At 42.0% G+C, this 19242-nt stretch overlaps 1 protein-coding gene and 1 long non-coding RNA gene across 14 annotated transcripts in view; one reads left to right on the top strand and one right to left on the bottom strand.

Annotated features, from left to right (window-relative positions):
* Positions 1-19242, bottom strand: part of CLIP1 (CAP-Gly domain containing linker protein 1) — a 126166-nt gene that overhangs the window by 102178 nt on the left and 4746 nt on the right. Inside the window, exon 1 of one of the 13 annotated variants that reach the window (XM_042910058.1) lies at positions 3437-3518. The exons of 10 other annotated variants lie outside the window; for them this stretch is intronic. The gene's annotated coding sequence lies outside the window, so the exon portion shown is untranslated. 2 more of the 13 variants (XM_042910059.1, XM_042910060.1) reach the window with 2 other exon arrangements.
* LOC122203351 overlaps positions 3571-19242 on the top strand; it is a 37891-nt gene continuing 22219 nt past the window's right edge. Inside the window, exons 1-2 of the long non-coding RNA XR_006195134.1 lie at positions 3571-3787; positions 12703-12767. This is a non-coding gene — a long non-coding RNA (uncharacterized LOC122203351). The remainder of the gene's footprint in view (positions 3788-12702; positions 12768-19242) is intronic.

Genomic DNA, 19242 nt, shown 5'->3' with positions numbered 1-19242 from the left:
CCAAGTAGGCTCTGCGTTGCCAGCAATGAGCTGGATTCGGGGCTAGAATTCACAAACCATGAGATCATGACCTGAAGAAATCAGACGCTCAGCTGACTGAGCCACCCAGGTGCCCCTGCAGTTACTCCTTTTTTTTTTTTTTTTTTTTAATTTTTTTTTTATTTAACGTTTATTTATTTTTGGGACAGAGAGAGACAGAGCATGAACGGGCGAGGGGCAGAGAGAGAGGGAGACACAGAATCGGAAGCAGGCTCCAGGCTCCGAGCCATCAGCCCAGAGCCTGACGCGGGGCTCGAACTCACGGACCGTGAGATCGTGACCTGAGCTGAAGTCGGATGCTTAACCGACTGAGCCACCCAGGCGCCCCTGCAGTTACTCCTTTTAATAAGCTATCTCTGCCTCATAAAAACATCCAGATAAAGATAAAAATTGCTTTTAGGAAAAAAACCAATGGGTTAATTACCAAGACCTTGGAAAGAAGAAAAATCAAAATAAAAACATGACTAATCAATTCCAAGGTTGGAAGTGAAGCCAGAGCCATCTAACACTATGCAAAGCACAATGAGCAAGTACTGTTTCAAGTGCCCCAGGAAACTACCAAACTGTCATTGTAAGATGCCTCCGGGATCACTCCCCCTCTGCTATGACTGACCCACTACCATTCAGACCCCACCTGGATAACCCTTCCATGAAAGAGATCTTGCAGAGGGAATAAGAATTCGAAAAAGATTCAGGGTGCCGGGTGGCTCGGTCAGTTAAGCATCTGACTTCAGCTCAGGTCATGAGCTCATGGTTCTTGGGTTTGAGCCCCATGTCAGGGTCTCTGCTCTCAGTGCAGAACCTGCTTTGGATCCTATGTCTCCCTCTCTCTCTGCCCCTCCCCCATTCGTTCTCTTTCTGTCAAAAATAAATTTCAAAAAGGTTTTAAATCAAATATTCAGTTCCATTCTCCCTGCATAAGAATATATCTTGAAAACACAGAAATGTTTGTAATAATGAAAACTAATCTAAAGCAGTTAAATGTCCCTGTAGCTAAAATTCACTTCAAATTTGCAGTTTCAAGTTTCTATAACCTATGTTTACAGGATGGCTCATTTCTAAGAAGCTGTCTCAAAGACGTCCCAGTTAAAGAGAGACATTTGAAAGGGAACATACCTAGAGGACCCATAAAGGGCCCCTAGTCTCAAAGAAAGTCAATGTTTTAAGACTGTAAGTCCTACGTGTTTAAGAAAATTGGGACATATGGCTGTTACAGAGGGAAATACATAGGACAACACTTTAAAGAGAAATCTACTTCAAAAAATGCGATGTTGAGTCTAATACTGACATGCTTTGCAAGAGGACAAAGCAGTAACAAAAATTTTTTTGATCACCTAATAATCTCTCAACATGGCTTACAGAATCAAAGTTAGAAGAGTCCCAATACCTACTTTAAAAAAGATGGAAGGATGGGGCGCCTGGGTGGCGCAGTCGGTTAAGCGTCCGACTTCAGCCAGGTCACGATCTCACGGTCCGTGAGTTCGAGCCCCGCGTCAGGCTCTGGGCTGATGGCTCAGAGCCTGGAGCCTGTTTCCGATTCTGTGTCTCCCTCTCTCTCTGTCCCTCCCCCGTTCATGCTCTGTCTCTCTCTGTCCCAAAAATAAATAAACGTTGAAAAAAAAAATTTAAAAAAAAAAAAAAAAAAAAAAAAAGATGGAAGGGTTAATTTATCGAGTGCTTGCACCTACTATATAGGAAGAACGGGTTTTTGAAGTTTTTGTTTAAAGGAGGACAATACTTAAGAAATTCTATGTGTGTGTTGGGAATGCAAGCTGGTGCAGCCACTCTAGAAAACAGTATGGACATTCCTCAAAAAAACAAAAATAGAACTGCCCTATGACCCAGCAATTGCACTACTAGGTATTTATCCAAGGGATACAGGTGTGCTGTTTCGAAGGGACACATGCACCCCAATGTTTATAGCAGCACTATCGACAATAGCCAAAGTATGGAAAGAGCCCAAATGTCCATCGATGGATGAATGGATAAAGAAGATGTGGTGTATATATACAATGGAGTATGACTCGACAATCAAAAAGAATGAAATCTTGCCATTTGCAACTATGTGGATGGAACTGGAGGGTAACATGCTAAGTGAAATTAGTCAGAGGAAGACAAATATCATATGACTTCACTCATATCAGGACTTTAAGATAAAATACAAAGGAACATAAGGGAAGGGAAGCAAAAATAATATAAAAACGGAGGGGGACAAAACATAAGAGACTCAAATATGGAGAACAGAGGGTTACTGGAGGGAGTATGGGACAGGGGATGGGCTAAATGGGTAAGTGGCATTAAGGAACCTACTCCTGAAATCATTGTTGCACTATATGCTAACTAATTTGAATGTAAATGTTTAAAAAATTAAAAAAAAAAAGAAAATTCTATGTGTTAACCATCAGAGACTATACTTCTGGGCATTTGTGTGAAGCAACGCTTTCTCTTCCAACTCCAACTAAAACCAGTACAAAGAGCAAAACAAGGGGCGCCTGGGTGGCTCAGTCGGTTAAGCGGCCGACTTCGGCCCAGGTCATGATCTCACTGTCCTTGAGTTCGAGCCCTGCGTCAGGCTCTGTGCTGACGGCTCAGAGCCTGGAGCCTGTTTCGGATTCTGTGTCTCCCTCTCTCTCTGACCCTCCCCCGTTCATGCTTTGTCTCTCTCTGTCTCAAAAATAAATAAACATTAAAAAAAAAAAATTAAAGGGGCGCCTGGGTGGCTTGGTCGGTTGAGTGTCCGACTTCAGCTCAGGTCATGATCTCACAGTCCGTGAGTTCGAGCCCCGCGTCGGGCTCTGTGCTGACAGCTCAGAGCCTGGAGCCTGTTTCAGATTCTGTGTCTCTGTCTCTCTGTGACCCTCCCCCGTTCATGCTCTGTCTCTCTCTGTCTCAAAAATAAATAAAAACGTTTAAAAAAAAAAAAATTAAAAAAATAAAAATTAAAAAAAAAGAGCAAAACAATATATTCAAAAACAAATGATGACAACTTCTCTGTTGTGATGCGTCTGAATTCAAGCAAGCCTCTCGGTCATAATTTATACAAAGTCTGATCACCAAGTCTAATCATTTCAAATTGTTTCTATCTTCAGCATCAGGGCAAGTTTTCAAACAACAAAAATGTCAGGACTATTTGCAGGAAACAGAAAAACTGATAAATTACATAGCAAATAGAGCCACTGATTAACCACATACCCATTCACAGTAAAATCCTTCTGCTCTACTACTAAGTTTTCTGTTTTTAAATGTCCTGCCAGAGGATATTTTAAAATAATGATTTTCTTACCAATATATAGCTTCAGTAAAATATAGAGGGCCTACCACTAATGTCTTTATTTTTTTAATCTACAGAAGTCGCAGGAAACTCAGTACCATCTACCAATATGAGACCATCTGGTACCTCATGGTGTCTGTAGAATCGGGCCAGGTCTCAGCTCATATCCTGCCAAAAGTTGCACAAACATCTTGAGCAACCCTGCCTGTGAGGTCACGAGGATGATATCACAAAGAGGAATTCTGATGTAGGTCTACCTCTAGGATGCAACCTCAACACCTTAAAGAAAACCCTGAAGGTTCTAGATCCCTGAATCTGGAGCTGATGACAAGAAATGCAGAGGGCTCTCCCACCTCAGATGAGTAACACCTTTCTGCACTGCTGACCAGGATAAACAGTGCAGGTACGTAGAGAAAAGCACATCCACCCAAGTTCTCAGCTCAGCACCAGAAACACATTCATATATACTTCAAGCTGGTAAGTTTTAATTTTGGCTCACTTTCAAACACCTTTTCTTAGTATTCTCTCCTGCAAAATTAAGCAGTTCTTAAGAATTCTAAAAACTGAGTAGGAAGCAAATCATAAACTTAAAATGTTATTTCTGCCTTGACAATCTAACTTCACCAGCCCCAATTTTTACTCTATTCACTAAGAGGAGATTATGATGTGCAAACTAGAAGTTCATTTTGGGTTTGTTTTTTTTTTAACGTTTATTTATTTTTGAGAGACACAGACAGAGCATGAGAGGGGGAGGGGCAGAGAGAGAGGGAGTCAGAATCCGAAGCAGGCTCCAGGCTCTGAGCTGTCAGCACAGAGCCCAATGCGGGGCTCAAACTAACTATCCATGAGATCATGACCTGAGCGGAAGTTGGACACTCAACTGACTGAGCCACCCAGGCGCCCCTAGAAGTTCATTTTGAAAATGCCAAAAGCGTAAATAAAGCCTCACCACAGCTCTGCAATGGTGTATTTTTTGCTAAGAAAAGGCAAAATTGCCAGGCCATTGGTAACTGTTGTAGCTTCGCCCTCTGATGAATTTTAGAGTTCACAAGTCAGCACAAAGTAAGAATTAGTATTTAAAAAAAAAAAAAAAAAAAAAAAGCCTGGGTGACCCAGTCGGTTAAGCGTCCGACTTCAGCTCAGGTCATGATCTCACCACTTGTGTGTTCCAGCCCTGCATCGGGCTCTGTGCCGACAGCTCAGAGCCTGGAGCCTGCTTCAGATTCTGTGTCTCTGTCTCTCTCTCCCCCACCCCAGCTTGCACTTTGTCTTTCTCAAAAATAAATAAAACATTAAAAAAAAAAGAATAAAAATTTAGGGGTGCCTGGGTGGCTCAGTTGGTAGAGCATCTGACTTTGGCTTCAGTCATGATCTCACGTTTCAGGAGTTTGAGCCTGAGTGCTGACAGCTCAGAGCCTAGAGTTTGCTTCAGATTCTGTGTCTCCCTCGCTCTCTGCCCCTCCCCACTCATGCTCTGTCTCTCTCAAAAATAAACGTTAAAAAAATAAACTGTTATTTCTAAGCAGCTAAAAACTCTTGAATTCGGGGCACCTGGGTGCCTGAGTCAGTAAAGCATTAGACTCTTGATTTCAGCTCAGGTCATGATCTCACAGTTCATGAGATAAAGCCCCACACTGGGCTCTGTACTGAGAGCATGAAGCCTGCTTGGAATTCTCTCTCTCCCTCCCTCCCTCCCTCCCTCCCTCTCTCAAAATAAATAAACAAACTTAAAAAAAAAAAAAAAACTCTTGAATTGGAAGGAAATGTAACAAAGAATTAATAATCATCTCCAGGTGATGGGATTATTGGTAGTTTTTGTATCTTTTCTGTGTTTCCTTGGGTTTCTCAAATTTTATTTAATGAATAGATGTAATTTCTTGAGAAGGAAAAAACACTAATGATTTTTAAGGCCACAGTAAAATGGCTTGAACCACAAAGAAAACACTCTGCTGTGCTGCTTCCACACAGGAACATAAATGCAGCACACAGGGCCAGCATGAGAGGTGCATATGCACACCCACACGGTGGCTAGGTGTTCACCAAGCTGATTTGTCCTCCTGGAGTCACAGACCACATTTCCCAGCTCCCTTTGCAGCTAGCATGGTCACATGACTGAGTTCTAGCCAATGGGCTATGAAGACACGTGGCCCATCGGTCACTCCTAGGCCTAGCCCCTACTATCTTCCCCTATGCAGTCCCCCATCCTGGCCCTCTGATGGCCTGATGGAGGCGAACTGGGCACCCACAAAAGCATGGCCTGAGGATCGTGGGGTCACAACACAGAAGAAGCCTGGATCTCTGAATCACTTCTCCCGTTCGCCCATCAGTAAAAACCCACCCTGGACTTTCCCATAACTGAAAATGAACTTCTACCTGTTTCGGAGCACCTGTGTGCCTCAGTTGGTTGAGGGTGCGACTTCAGGTCATGATCTTGTGGTTTTTGACTTCGAGCCCCACCTCAGGACCTCTGGCCGTCAGCAGAGCCCGCTTCAGATCCTCTGTCCCTCTCTCTCTCTGCCCTTCCCCCACTCATATTTTCTCTCTCTCTTTCTCTCTCTCCCCCTTACTCCCCCCTCCCCTCTCTTTCTCAAAAATAAACATTGGGGCGCCCAGGTGGCTCGGTCAGTTGGGCATCTGACGCCTGGTTTTGACTCGGGTCATGATCTCACAATTCATGAGTTCAAGCCCCACACTGGGCTATGGCATGGAGCCTGCTTGGGATTCTCTCTCTTTCTGCACTCCCCTGCTCACACTCACTCTCTCTCTCTCTCTCTCTCAAAATAAATGGATAAACTTAACTAGTCTTTAAAAATAAATATTTTTTTAAAAAAACCTTCTACCTAATTACTAAAATTAATGGGGTCTGTCACAGAAGTTAGCTCTTCTTAATGTGGTAACAAAGATAAAAACTCTGCTTTAGAATCATCTCGACCAAGTCAACTCAGAGAAATTTTTAGGATACGGTGCCTGGGTGGCTCAGTCGATTGAGCAACTGACTTCAGCTCAGGTCATGATCTCACAGTTTGTGGGCTTGAGCCCCATGTTGGGGTCTGTGCTGACAGCATGGAGCCTGCTTTGGATTTTCTGTCTCCCCCTCTCTCTGCCCCCTCCCATTGCCAAGCATGCTCTCTCTAAACATTTTTAGGATAAGCACTTGAGATAGAAATACTTCACACCACAAGAGCATAATTCTATGAATAATAAATAAAAGCACCATATTTTCTTAAAAGCAAAAAGACATTTTACTGGCAAGGGCAAAATAGGTGTAAAAAATACACAAGTCTGACTACAGCACGCTAAAAGTTATGTGAGCTACGACTGATGAATTGACAACTTGTTCGGTTAGATGACAGCAGTATTCTACTTCTGTGCACATTTGAAATTCTCCATAATATAAAGTTTTTATCATAGGAGGCATTTTAGTAATGTCTAAACTCCGCCTTCTCCCTTATAACCTAAAAAAAGCTTAAGCAATTTACAGAAACAAGAGACTCCTTAAAATAAGCAATTCCCAAAAATAAGCATGGTATAAACCATGTTCAAATGAAAGCAATAATGTTCTTCATGATTCTCTGATTCTTTTAAGGCTTAGTTTACTCATTTTTGTTTTATTGTTGTTTTTATTTACTGCTATAAAAAATGTTATGACTTAAAAAAATAAAAGTATCAACCGAGAGACTGGGAAATTAACACGTGGATTCCGTCCCAGCTGGATGACCTTGCACTAGCATTTAACCCCTTTCCAGACCTCAGTATCCTCAGTTAGAACTGGAGGTTACTAAGTAAAACCCATTTCCAACCCCACCCTTTTGTGGTTTGACTATTTTGGATTTCAAATCCAAACTCCCTAAGTGAAAGGGCAAGGATCCAAAGTGAAAGGAAAGCCACAGTGGCTGTAACTTTGCCAAAGTAAGAGTACCCTGCCACCTGTGAAGAGAAGCCTCCTCTGATAAGATCGGCTCCCGCAAGCTCGGCACGCCTGGCACCCTCCAGGAGGGCATCGTGTCTTCCCCGGCAAATCACATCCCATGCTGCACCTGGTCCCCTCGAGGCGCACTTCGCCCCACAAGTTATTTACTAACTCTGGAAATCGGACGTCAGGAGGCAAAGGAGAGCTGAAGAACCTGCAATGAGGTTACTCTGCCAGGAGAGGGAGTCGGACACTGAGCCTCTGGAAACCGGCTGCGTGCTAAGGACAGAGGCATCTGGAGACCCAGGTTTCAACTCTGCTCTGCTGGGGACGGGGAGGAAACCCAGCACCAGACAAGTTACATGACTTACCTAGAGACAGCTGCACTCGGAGATTTCCGCGCTGCCTTTTAATTCTAAAATGATCAAAGTTCACAAACTTAATAACAGAAGGGAAGGGGAAAGAACGTCTGAGAGTAATGGAAAGTCTAGTTTGATAGGTTTCTGAAGCTCACTTTCAAGTCAAGCTTGAGAGAAAAATTCAAAGGCTGTGTTCTAATATCATATTCCGGAATTTGGGAGGTCCATTCACAGCTTAATCCTGTCCCCTGGAGTCATGGTTATGTAAGTGTCCGTTGTATGCTGTGTCACTCGCTGTCCCCACCCCCAACACGGGAGATGCAGTGTAACCTGAGCTGGTCTGCTTCAGCCACTGAACACGCTTACACAACACTCTGGTAGCTTTCCAAACGGTTCGTATTTCCACCAAAGAAAGGCAAGTCATTCGATTTTCCCCCATTTCAGTTTCATTCACCTTCACATCTATGTACAGAAAAAAACTGGAGAAGATGAAACTGAAGAACATTTACATATTTTCTTCAATTCTTGAGTAAAACAGGAAAGGTCAAGTATTTCGACTGCGAAGACGACCATCAAAACCCCATCAATAAGCTGATGGGCCTGTGTGGGGCCAATTCAACACATCTCCTTTCCTGGCTGACCTGAGCTTACACTCTTGGGGTGGGAACTGCACAGTCACGCCTCGCACCCCGAGGACGGTCTGTGTTTGCACCACCCTGAGCATTCCCCTGGGGCAGGGCTTCTGGGACGTTCTCTAAAAGAATTCAAGCAGATGCATCACCTCCTCGTGGGGTCCTTCCTGACCACTGTCCCTGCCCTACCGCCTCCTCCTCTGCACTACACCAGCCACTGGGAGCTCTTCTATTACTGAACGATGCCTCACACTCCTGTCTCGTCCTCATAGCATGCGATGACTAAGTTCCTCATGGGCAGGGGTAAGATCTGTCTTTGCATCCAAAGGACCTAAGAAAGTACCCGGTACGCAGTAAGAGTACAAAAAAGTTCTGAACTGACTCAACATCCAAACAAGAACCCGTAAAATGACGCGATACTGCAGTTTTCAAACTAAAGCATCAAGTGATTCTGTCTCACTTTCTCTAAGCCTTTGACAAAGATGACAGGAATAGAGAATTTCCCAGCCCAGGGGCTTCTTTTAAAAGTAGCCCAACAACGCTACGGGCAAACTATTCGATTACTTCCTCCAGTGAGTGGGACATCACAGTTGTTAAGTATCAAGTTAGATCATTAGCTATGTTGACAGTACCATACTTTCTAGACCAGCACTGTGTGATAAAAGTATAATGTGAGACAAATGTATAATTTTCAATTTTCTAGTAACAGAATTTGGAAAACTAAAAACAGCTGAAATAATATTTTATTTAACCAAATATATCCAAAATAATTTTTCAAAATGTCATCAGTATTAGCATTATTAATAGGCTGTATCACATTACTTTTTTTCCTACTAGGTCTCTGAAACCCTTTGTGTATTTTCATATTTAGAGCACATCTCAGCTTGGACTTAGCACATTTCAAGTGCCCAACCGCCCTATGTGGCTTGTGGCTACTGGACTGTACAGGTCTAGAATACGTGCTTAAGGCAAAGTACAAAGTAAGTAGCCTTCCTCTTGGCACTGATAATAAAGTTGCCAGGTGCCCCAAATCTCCCCGTGTGTGCAATATTCACCTTCCTAACGCCTAACATATGTGAGGAAAAGGAAAAATGTAAAATCTTGAATATAAAACTGAGTAATTTTATCGTTAAGAGGAGGGGTAAGCATCTGCAGTAACAGGATCTTTAAAATATGTTTGACCGGGGATACGTAACGTAGAAAGAGGTCTTGCTTATAGCACGAGGCACTGGCCAGCAAACCTGATAGCTCAATACTACGAGTTTGAAAATAACCCACACAAAACTCAAAGCAAAGCACAGACACTACAGACAGTACTGAGTTACATACGAAAATTTAATAAGCGTGTCTCGAGATACACGAGAGGAACCAGAGAATCACTGACTGGCAGGTTTAAGGCCAATGTGGCCGGAGCAGCATTTCAAGTACAAAGAAGGGAGTGAGAGCATTTTTCTACTGAAGCAGCACAGCACCGCGCTTGCTGCCCTCTGGACGGCAGGAAACCAAGGCAGAGGCGAGCAACGGCCGGTAGGAACACACGGAAAGGGAGGCTCGGGGACTGGAGGGCAAAACCGCAGGGCAGTAAGTAAGGGTGCACCCGCAGCGTCAGCTACTCATTTCTTACTAATCTGGTATTTTATTTCCCCCTCACCTTTAGTAAACTGTCTGACTTTGAAACAGTCTAGCGGCTATAGTTTAAGATTTAAGATCCAGAGGTGCCTGGGTGGCTCAGTCGGTTAGGCGTCTGACTTCGGCTCAGATCATGATTTAACAGTCCATGAGTTCGAGCCCCACGTCGGGCTCTGTGCTGACAGCTCAGAGCCTGGAGCCTGCTTCGGATTCTGTCTCCCTCTCTCTCTGCCCCTCCCCTGCTCATGCTCTGTCTCTCTCGGTCTCAAAAATAAATAAAAACATTTAAAAAAAATTTTTTTAAAGATTTAAAAAATCTCTCACATTTTCACTTTTGAGAAACTCTGTTAATCTTCTGAAAGAAGACACAGAACGCTGGTCAGGGGACGGAGAGCATCTCCTCCAGAGCAGAATGTCACGAGCAAGCGCATGAGAGTCAGTATGAACTGATGATGAGTGACACGAGCTGCTGAAGGTCCTCATTGGTTCCGGCCTCCCAGAAGCCTGCCCCTTGAGCACAGGGAAAATGTGCAAGGTGTCACCAAACACAGTTGAGGGCACAGGCCACAGAAGACCCACTGCTTCAAATCAGTGCAGTAACAAGTGAGGTAAACTAGAGAGAAGAGCAAGCAGGGTTCTGGAGCCATTTGGTTTCAGCAGCAACCAGCTGGCTGGCCTAACGGCCAACAGGATCTTAAACATGAGACGTAAGTCTATGGAGGCTGGTGCCTGCGATGACAGGGACGCTCCAAACCGCCCCTCTGTCGAGCCCGCCATCTCCAGCGGAGGATTAAAAGACTCGGGAATAGTGAAAACACCAGCCAGGAGAAAAAGCCATGCAGCCCTGTCAGAAATTAATACACGCGAGAAGAGAACAATTTTCCGAAGTGGAAAGAAAAGAAAGAGAATCCATCTCCCTGAGAGCTGACTCTGTCTTTCCAAGGCATATGCCTAAAAGGGTGGAGCAAGGTCTCAAATTTGCTCAGGAGGCCAGAGCCTCTGAAAACAGCGGTGTTCTTCACAGAATATCATGAAATACTGAGACACAGTACAAAAAAATGATTAATATATAGTAGCATGAGCCTAAGACTTAGAGAAAACAAAATACACAACACCTAACTTTTTCAATAAGCCAGAGTCAAACAGCTTTAAAATTAGCATAAAGATTCAAAACACAAAGTGCATATCTCTAGCAAGGATAGAGTACAAGAGATAAAAGATAAGTAAATAGCGTAGTCACTGTTTGTTGATCAACGTGAAAAGCACATTTAGACACTAAAGGACACAGGGTCCTTTAGGAAGGGTCAGAAGATTCATTGATGCCTTAATTCAAAAGGTGCCATAAGGAAGTTGTACTTCCAATCTCTAACTGGTAGAGGCCTTACAAAGCAATTTATGAAATCAGTCTACCAATCTCAAGTGTTGGTTTGAGAGGATCACACAATAAGATACTAATGCAGAAACTTTTACCACATCTCTCTACCAAAGTCAGAAGTAGAATATAAGCGATTCAAGACTCAGTTCAGGATGTCTGCTGAATGAAGTCAGAACAGGGTATCGATAGACAGACATGACCATTTCAAAAATTATTCTGTGCTTAAAAAGTGTGTATTTTTAAGACTCAACGTATGAAATAGGGCACAATACAGTTGCGCCCAGAACTTCACAGTCTATAGCAGTTTTAAAAAGGAGAAGGAGGGGTATGAAATCCAACCAAGGCAAAGAGATCTGGAGCATTAGGTGATTTTTCTAGAAGATGAAACTCTGTGCCATGATGCAACCGCCTGTAATTACGAATGCCTTTACACAGCTCAGTTTGAGTGAAGATTTACGTTCTTGCTACTTAAACAGAAAATAAGCAGCCTCCCAAAGTTCTTCCATCTGCAAAAGAATTTTTTTTTAAAAGGGAACATGGAAAGCTGAATAAATTAAGCTATTCTCATTTACACAAGTTTCTACAAAATTCCTATGACTCTGTAACTCTAATACCACCAGCTTAGAGGCAGATCTTCAAAGGGACAAAAATTACTAGGCCTGGTTGGTATCTCCCAGAAGAACTTAATAGGTCGAGAGCAGTCAATTATACTAATGTGTCAAAAGGAGCAAATGTGCTTAATATAGCACCATAAAATTTTAGCATCAGAAGAGACCTTAGCAATCTAGTTCAACTTCCTCATTTTACCACTGAGGAAATGGATTCTAAAAAGTGAAATCACTTTTTTTTTTTTGAACATTTACTTATTTTTGAGAAAAACAGAGACAGAGTGCGAGTGGGGGAGGGCAGAAAGAGAGGGAGACACAGAAGCGGAAGCGGGCTCCAGGCTCCGAGCTGGTAGCACAGAGCCTGATGCGGGGCTCGAACCCATGAACCGTGAGATCATGACCTGAGCTGAAGTCGGACGCTCAACGGACAGAATCACCCAGGTGCCCTGTGAAATCACTTGTTAAGGTCACTTAACAGTTTAGAACATAAAACCTCAATCTCCATATTAAAGACTCCTACCCCTCAAGTGTACTGATGAATAAAATCTCTGATCTGTTATATACAGTAATGAGATGAGTCAATCCCCAGCCAAGTTAAAACTGGTGTCCCTTTCCAATTTTCACAAAGGAATAAATACTGTTGCTTGCCCTTAAACAGTCTAACATTGCCCATACTAAAAGCAAACACATACCAGCTGTTTGTTCTGAACAAGAAAACGGCACAAAGGTTAACTCACAAAACAATGACTTGCTTACTTGGGTTTTTTTTCTCTCTTTATAAAAACCTCTCTTGTTTTTACTCTGCAAATAAGCAAGTTTAACATTTGCTATAGGTCTTTGGATTCAATGGAAAAAAAAAAATCACATTCCTATTTTCAGAGTACTGAGGGATACCTGGCTATTTCAAGAGAAGATACAACTCTACTAATTTTCCTCCCGAATCCGTAAGTTGCTTTTCTGTACAACCATCCTAGATGCAGTAAACAGAGACTAAGACATGGTTTCATTTGGATCTGAACACCAGCCTCATTGTTGGTTATTTTTCCATGCTTAGGTAATCTTCCACAGAGACACACAGCAGGTTCTATCAGACCTGAGAAGGAAAAATCCCACCTTTGGGGTGCCTGGCTGGCTCAGTCAGCAGAGCAAGAGACTCTTGATCTCAGGGTTGTGGGTTCGAGCCCCATGTTGGGTACAGAGATTACTTAAAAATAAAATCTTAAAATAAACACACACACCTTTAATTAAACTCTGGGAAACAAAACTGACAAATATACAAATATAAAACTGACAAACATCACAAATATACAAATATACAAATTTGCCTGAAACTTGGCAAAAGGCACAAGTTCTGACATGAGGAAGAGATGCTTTTCCATGCTGAATATTTAACTCCTCATAAATTACAAGTTCTTCAGTGACAACTGTTCGTTAAAAATGTGCCCTTTAATAATGGCAAGACACTCCTACTCAAATTAATTTCCGAAAACACGGCCAGGAACAAAGGTTTTAATTTTCCACACTGGTAGGTGTGGGTCTTTCCCCCTTTCTGTACAATGAGCAGCCAGGAAGACACAACGGACCGAAGGGAAGGGGAAGAAGACTTCTAACATTCAGTGAGTTTTACACACGTTAATTCATTGAATCTGCACGGCAACTACTACACGAAGTGGCTATTATCCCCCATTTACAGATGAGAACACTGAGCTCCAGAAGGTTAAGCACTTTGTAGAAGGTCTTCCATAAAGTAACAGAGCCAGGATCTCTTGTCAGGCAAAAGGGCTGAATTCTTGTTCGTGACCCGACTTCCATTACCACTTCTGGGTTCCCCCAGAGCAGACGGTGTGCCTGTTTCACTCAACTTTGTGTCTCCAACGTCTGGGTGGTGCCTCACCACAGCAGGTACTCAGTAAGTGACTGACGGGTACGTAAATTTAAAGATAATTGGCAAACTCCACAACAATAAAAACCCAATTCCAAACCGGGCAAAGGACTTGAATACGCATTTGTTCAAAGACACACAGATGGCCTATAGGCATATGAAGAGATGCTCAACATCACGAATCTTTAGGGAAATGCCAATCAGAATTACAGGGAGACCCACCTCATATCCATTATGATGACTACCACCAAAAAATTAGAAAATAACAAGTGTCGGTAATGATGTGGAAAAATTGGAACCCTGCGCACTGCTGGTGGGAATACAAAATTGTGCGGCCTCTGTGGAAAACAGTACGGTGGTTCCTCAAAAAATTGAAAACAACTACCATACGATCCAGCAATTCTACTTCTGGGTATTTATCCAAAAGAACTGAAAGCAAGGCCTCAAAGCAGTGTTTGTACACCCCCATTCATAGCAATAAGCATAACAGCTGAAACACAGAAGCAATCCAAGCACCTATTGACAGATGAATGGATTAGCAAAATATGGTCTATACATATAACGGATATTATTCAGCCTTAAAAAGGAAAGAGATTCTGACATCTGCTATAACATGGATGAACCTTGAGGACATTAGGCTAAGTGAAATATGTCACTCACAAAAAGACAAATACTTTGTGATTCCACTTATATAAGGTACTTAAAGTCATAGAGGGGTGACTGGGTGGCTCAATCAGTTAAGTATCCAACTCTTGACCTCAGCTCAGGTTATGATCTCACAGTTCGTGAGTTCCAGCCCCAATTCAGGCTCTGCACTGACAGCGCGTGAAGCCTACTTTGGACTCTCTCACTCTCTCTCTCTCTCTCTCTCACACACACAATAAACTTAAAAAAATTTTTTTATTAAAAAAAGTCATATAGACAGAAGGTAGAATGACGGTTGCCAGGGAGAAGGGGAATGGAGATCTAGTGTTTAATGGAGTTTCACTTTTGCAAGATGAACAGAGTTCTGGAAAAGGATGGTAGTTAATGGCTGCACAACAACACTAATGTACTTCATGTACACAAACTGTAAACTTAAAAATGGCTAAGATGGTAAAGTTTACATCATAGGTATTTTACCACAATAAAAACAACTGGGGGAAAAAGATACTTGGCATTCTTCTGTACACTTTTATGCTAAACAGTAACATACTATTGTTCTGCACTTTACTTTTACACTTAAATTCTGAAAGCCAAAATAAAAGATAATTGGCATATTCTCCAAACAATTGCCCAAATGCCCAATAAGCACATGCAAAGGTGTTCAACATCACTAGCCATGAGGCAAATGCAAATCAAAATAACAATGAGATACCACATTTCACCCTCACGAGAATGACTGTAATCAAAACAAAACAAAAAACCATGAATTGGCAAGGATGTGGAAAAAATGGAACCTCATTCATTGATGATGCTACTTTAGAGAACAGTTCGTGGTTCCTCAAAAGGTAGAGCTCCCATATGAACCAGCAATTCCACTCCTAGGTATATACCCAAGATAAATGAAAACATATGTCCACTCACAAACTTATACACTGATGTTCAGAACAGCATTATTCGTAATAGGCAAAAAGTGGAAACCGACATGTTCATGAGCTGATGAACAACAAAATGTGGTATATCCACGCAATGGAATATAATTTAACCCGAAAAAGGATAAAGTATTGATACGGGTACAACACAGATGAACTCTGAAAACATTCTGCTAAGTGGAATGAGTCAGTCACATTGTAGGATTCCATTTACGTGAAATGTCCAGAATAGGCAAGTCTATAGAAAGAGAGTAGGGCTGGTGGTACAGGGTTCCTTCTTGGTAGAAAGAAAATATACTAAAATTGATCGTGGTGATAGTTGCACGATCTGCACGAAGAAGATCGTTTACCCAGCAGATTTTCCTGTTTATCACCTACAACCGGGTATTTTTGACCAAACAACAGAAAAAAGACTCACAGACAACTCAGTGATTAGAAAATGCTAAAGACCGGGGCGCCTGGGTGGTGCAGTCGGTTAAGCGTTCGACTTCAGCCAGGTCACGATCTCGCGGTCCGTGAGTTCGAGCCCCGCGTCGGGCTCTGGGCTGATGGCTCGGAGCCTGGAGCCTGTTTCCGATTCTGTGTCTCCCTCTCTCTCTCTGCCCCTCCCCCGTTCATGCTCTGTCTCTCTCTGTCCCAAAAATAAATAAAAAACGTTGAAAAAAAAAATTTAAAAAAAGAAAATGCTAAAGACCAACAGGATGAACTCCTCATCAGGGCAGGGAGGCCTTTCCTTGATATAAACTCAAACTCCTTAGTTTTATTTTCTGTTACTTGCCCTCAAAATAGAGAGCAATAGGCTGTCTGTTCCTATCTCAACATGCTACCTTTATGCCAATCTGGCCTGGAATGTCTTACCTAAACTACCTCTGCCTCGAAACCCCAGATTTCCATCAATGCCAAACACAAGTGCTAATTCCTACTTGGAAAGCCTTCCTGGATTCCCTCCCATACACACCCTCAACCCAAATGAACTGATCGTCTTCCAGGGTCCCGTCCCACCTCACCCACGGTAGCGGTCTCACCTTGCAAGACACAGAGCTGCTTGTACCCAGCAGGGCCTTCAGAGCACTCAACACATGTTTGATGAACGGGCATTTCCGGGGCTCTCTGCCACCCCACAGGACACTTTCTATTAGTCACATCTACCTGAAAAGCTTTTTTATAAACCTAACCATGCACAAAACAAAACAAAACAGACAAGCAGCAATACAGGACTGGCCTTTTTGATGTTCCCTGGCCAGTTTGGTATTTGAAAGCACGAACTGCCTCTGCACTACTGTTACCCCCTGGCAAGGTTATCTAGAGCTCTCCAGTTCAACAAAGCCAAATCCCTTGCATCAATACAGGAAACCCCTAGGGTGGCCAGGACAAGTGTCACCCCCATTTTACAGAGCAACAAGCATATAGAGAAAGGCTAAGCAACTTGCCCAAGCTGGGGCTAAAGCAAATCCAGGACCTCAAACTTTTTCTGTAGTTCTGATTCCCCATGCTGGTTTGTTGAGAGTGCTTCCAGTGAAAATATTACACTTCTAATGACTTAAAAATAGTAATATAGGGGCGCCTGGGTGGCGCAGTCGGTTAAGCGTCCGACTTCAGCCAGGTCACGATCTCGCGGTCCGTGAGTTCGAGCCCCGCGTCAGGCTCTGGGCTGATGGCTCGGAGCCTGGAGCCTGTTTCCGATTCTGTGTCTCCCTCTCTCTCTGCCCCTCCCCCGTTCATGCTCTGTCTCTCTCTGTCCCAAAAATAAATAAAAAAAAAAAAAGTTGAAAAAAAAAAATAGTAATATAAATCCAGACATACTTTTTTAAGTATTAAAAAAAAAGCGGGGGGAGGGTGTGTATGTGGCTCTTGATCTCGGGGTTTTGAGTTTGAGCTCCATCTTGAGTGCAGCAATTACTCAAAAATAAAATCTTTAAATAAAAAAAAATTTTAAGATAAAAGATGGAAGGACAGACTCTAAAATACTGAAATGATTTTCTCTGGGCAGTAGGATTATAGGTAATTTGCTTTTTTCTGTGTTTTTGTATTATGTGTTTGTTTTATACGTTACGCATTGAATCCACATATTAGAAGACAATATATATTATTAAAATGTTAAGGACCATTTTAAAACCGGTATATACGGAAATATACCTGAGAATATCCGAAAAATAATCACTTCACTGTGATTATAAATGTTTAGAAAACTTTTTTCTAAAATCTAAAGTTGACTCTGATAATAGCTTCTCAATGTAACAGCCTAGGTAAGCCATATATGCCCTACAACAGAAATCAGCAATATGGTTTCATGATACACACACGTTTTTTCTAGTCACCCATGTGCGAAAGATACTTAGTGGTAATAGTTTTCTTTCACTCAGGCCATAAAAAAATTACCAAGCCTATAAAGTTTATTTATTCTACAGTCTGGAAAAGTCTCAATAGGATCCTTCCTGCCTTAAGGTATTAGAACATAATGTCTCCAATAAGAAATCATTCTTAGAGGAGTAAATCAGTTAAAGCAGAGAAGGCAGGAGGTCAAAAGATTTGGTTAAAAGATTTTTAGGGAAATATTCCAATATCTCTTACCTTTCCTGAGAGGAGAGGGGGAAAAATATGCCAAATATTTCAGCGTAAAATAGTAAAATAGTAATATAAATCCTACATGACAAGGGATTTGTAGAATCCAGGGGAAAAAAACTCATTAAAGTTGCCATCCCTTTAGGTATCGAGCCCAAATTTTATTTTTTTTTTTTAATTTTTTTTTTAACGTTTTTTATTTATTTTTGGGACGAGAGAGACAGAGCATGAACGGGGGAGGGGCAGAGAGAGAGGGAGACACAGAATCGGAAACAGGCTCCAGGCTCCGAGCCATCAGCCCAGAGCCTGACTCGGGGCTCGAACTCACAGACCGCGAGATCGTGACCTGGCTGAAGTCGGACGCTTAACCGACTGCGCCACCCAGGCGCCCCTCGAGCCCAAATTTTAAATGATTTGCACACCGAACATCTGGGTCTTCAGGCCTTTAACTTCAGAGACTAAATCAAGGACTCGGCAATTTTAATTGTAAAAAACGGGCAGAGTTAAAACTGGGCTCTTATCCAAGCTATACTCAGATATAAGTAAGCAAAAGAGAATACAAATATCAAACCACTTAATTCAAATCACAAGTATATTAGACCTTAGGCTTACATAAAACATTAGGGCAGCAAAATATCTATACTTTCATTATGATTCTGGAGAAGAGGTAGAGAATACATTTCCCCAGGGAAAGAGATACCCAAGAGAGTTGCAACTATGGATCTGTAATGGGGCTACTTCCTCTTTTCAAAGATTTTACGAAGAAGACTTTTAAGATTTTGTTGCTGAACCATTTAAGATAGACAATTAAAAACCAGACCCACCCATTGAGTTAGTGCTAGTGGAATGTGTCCTTCTGGAAGTGCCAGATGGAGATTAAAAAAAAAAAAAAAAAAAAAAAGCTCTTTACTAATTGTGGCCAAGATTCCTTGGTACTTGGTGCCAGGACCAGGATATTAACCCAGATGTCCTAGCCAAATTCAAGGTTGGTTAATTACTATCTGCCAAACTTAAAAAAAAAAAAAAAAAAAAAAAAATCCTCTGTTCCCCTGATTGAAATCTGAAGAGGTCACTCTTACTTGAAATTCTTGTGTAGTACCATCAGTCAATATGTTTTCCCTTAAAAGAGCATTGTAACTCAAATGCTGATTTAAAGCATATGGATTCTCTGAGTTACATCTACATGGAAAACATACACTATGTATATTAAAAATATGTAAGATACTGTAATAGTTTAAAGCCCCCCTAAGTAGTTATCTAAAAAATTCATATCCAGAGAAATACGGACAATACTTTCCAATTAAGATTGAAGAGACTTACATGAAGGTTTGTATTAAACAGAGATTTTGAACATGAAACTTTTAAGACTAAAAAGGAAGGCTTTGCTGCCAGGAGCACAAT

This window comes from Panthera leo, chromosome D3 (assembly GCF_018350215.1).
Source record: "Panthera leo isolate Ple1 chromosome D3, P.leo_Ple1_pat1.1, whole genome shotgun sequence".
Taxonomy (NCBI): domain Eukaryota; kingdom Metazoa; phylum Chordata; class Mammalia; order Carnivora; family Felidae; genus Panthera; species Panthera leo.
Note: the sequence above shows the minus strand (reverse complement) of the source record. Positions and strands in the feature narration are given on the sequence as shown.